Raw genomic sequence first — 2,920 nt, forward strand, 5'->3', positions numbered from 1 at the left:
TGTGAAAAATGAATAAAATGTTAGCAAGCATAAAAAACATGAAAAATTTGCGAACTGTCTCCTTGGTGCTCAAAAATTTAAATAACTCTCTAGTAGCCAAAAGAAGGGAGCTGTTTCAAACTTACAGAATTTGTTTTAAGAATTTATGTTGGGACATGTTTGACAATTTTGTGAATTATCCAAATATTTTTACCTCTTTCCAGAGAGCCAGTGTGTCTCCTTTCAAAACAGAGGTGAGAAAAAAATAATAAACTACTGAAGTCTATATAGCCATTTGCCTGCAAGACCAAGTTAAAAAAAAGTGACATCTAAGTATTTTTAAAATAAGATTCCTTGTCTGCCTACTGAACCATAAAAATCTTTAATTAAGATTTTTAAGTAATTTAGAATCCTAACTGCAGCTTAAACATTCACTGGCTGTGCAATCTCAGGCAAGTTTCTTAAATTCTCTGTGCCTTAGTTTATCTCTAAAATGGAGATAACGCCACTACATCAAAAGTAGGCTTGAATAGTTGTGTATATATAAATATGTGTGTATATATATGTACATATATATGTATGTACATATATATAAACACATACATGCAAAAACACTTAACAGGCCTGACACACAGTAATTACAATACACGTGCACACCACTATTATTATACTATTATCATTACTTTTATATATCCCACTGATTCCAGTTATAAATTAGTAAACTGGAGTCTCTCCAGAAAAATGCACTCAGTAAGAGATTTTGAACACAACTGCAGAGGACTCATAGATCCCAGATTAGAGAAGTCCAAAGATGATCCACATGCAACTTAGTTTTATAGTAAAGTGGTTCTTAAACTCTCCTGTGCCATGGACCTCTTCTCAGAATTACCTTCTTAAGTATATAAAATACTAAGGATCACAAAATAAACCAATTATATTTATCAAAGTATTTTTAAATTTCAAATTTAGTAATGTGCTTCACTGATACATTAAATAACAAGATTATATATAATAGAGTAATGAGCATAAACAATGACAAGATTATGTTAAAACTGTAATACGATATGAAATTATTTCTCGTTCCATCCATTAAAATTTCAAGAATTTTCATTTTTAGATTTCAATTAGAAGCTAGTGAAAATAAGCAATTTTTTTTTCCTTAACCAAGTTCATGGACTTCCTCAATTCTATCTAGGGACCCAGATTAACAACTTTTGGCTTAGGGGAAAGTACAAAAATAAGTTCTGAAGCCAAAGCTTTATGTTGTAGAAGTCAGACTTCAGACTTTAGTCCCCACATTATTCACACCTGAATGACCTTAGACATCAAACTTCTGAGCTTGGGTTCACTTATTTAGAATAATTCCTATAACATGAAGTTACAAGGATCAAATATTAGTTAACAAAATGCTAAATGACCAGTGTTGTTTTTTAGTTTTTTCACTGATTTTAACATCATATATTCAGCCCCAAATATGTAATGACATTAATTTTCAATAAAACTCATAGGAGAAAAATTTAAAATCATATACTGATTCGCAAAGAAAATGAATGATTAATGGAAACAATTTTATGTAAACAGTTTACCGAGAGCCATGATTTGTCATTAGAATGACTTGTATCTAAATCTCAATACCACTACTTTACTTTTACTAAATTACTTAACCTCTCCACCTCTCATCTGTAAAATACTGCTTTGTTGTTTTAGAAACGAAAGGATCTAGCTTCAACACTCAATAAATGGAGCTATTATTATACTTCACATTTTAACAAAGCCAAAGAAATCAACTTGGAACTCAAAAGTTTATTTTGGAATTATGTTGATATAAATAAAACTTCACAGTCCTTCTTTTGCCTGGCAAAACACATACACACTGAAATCTGCACCATTTAAATGGCATAACATTCCTAACACAAACTGGCATTGTTTAAAATCATAATCTGATTTCTTTTTCTGCCCAATGAAAAACGAGTATAAAAATCGGTCAACAGAATGGCTTCAATTAATTTTAAAACTTTTCATGATTCGCCTGGAATATCCTAATGAATGTTTATCATCAACGTTGGACATACTCTAAAGTAACTGTGTCAATTTAAAACCCAATTTAAAGCTCTCACATTGATCAGAGACACTGAATAGATTATTAAAAAGTGAGCGCTTGTCATTTTCTTTACCCGGAATATTTACAGAGTAAGATCCCTCCCTTCCCCCGGAAAGACTGGCCGATCAATTATACAACCTGTAAATTCCTTCCCTCATTGAAAAGATTCTTTTATGGGCATAGTTAACAAGTGCCAAGTTGCGAAGTTGCAGCTTTGCTGGTTTGACGTTTTCACAATGCAAGAACAGTATGATCAGGAATCTACTCAAAGCTTTAGCCAGGCAGTCAGCTGATGCTCACTGCACACAAGAGAAAGACAGAAAGAAGAGAAATTAAGCCTCGAATATTTGTGTAAGGCAGCTATCTCTTACCTACAATTACAACAGGCCAACAGCCGACGTTCCAATTACAAGTTTAAAAAAGCGTTTATATCGTTAAGTAACAATACCAAAATTGGCTTTCCCCGGACTTAGGTTTCTCTCATGCTTGGAATTTTCTTTGCAAAGGGCTTGTAGCCGTTCAAAAAAAAAAACAAACCACGTCCTCATCCCGGAGCCGCCGCTTGAGTAACTTTTACAAAAGGTCAAAGCGGTGCCTTTCAAACCTTCCGAAGCCTACTGGCTTCTCCTCGGTTCACAGCAACTCACTTTCCACCCACAGAACGTTCCAGAGACCAAGACACGGGGACCCAACAAAACTGGGTGGGGGTTGCAGAAAGGAGCTGGCAACTTTCTTCCCCAACACACATACCGAATTTCACCTTCCTCGCTCCGCCGCCCCACATGTTGCTCGCCTCTCCCAGCGGGCCCCGCGCACCCCGCTCCCACCCCCGGAACGCGC

General features: G+C 35.2%; 1 protein-coding gene across 1 annotated transcript in view; it reads right to left on the minus strand.

Moving 5' to 3' along the window:
• Positions 1-2,920, minus strand: part of LARP4 (La ribonucleoprotein domain family, member 4) — a 66,503-nt gene that overhangs the window by 63,116 nt on the left and 467 nt on the right. The gene's annotated exons all lie outside the window — the stretch shown is intronic.

The sequence above is a fragment of the Myotis brandtii genome, unplaced genomic scaffold (assembly GCF_000412655.1).
Source record: "Myotis brandtii unplaced genomic scaffold, ASM41265v1 scaffold29, whole genome shotgun sequence".
NCBI lineage: Eukaryota > Metazoa > Chordata > Mammalia > Chiroptera > Vespertilionidae > Myotis > Myotis brandtii.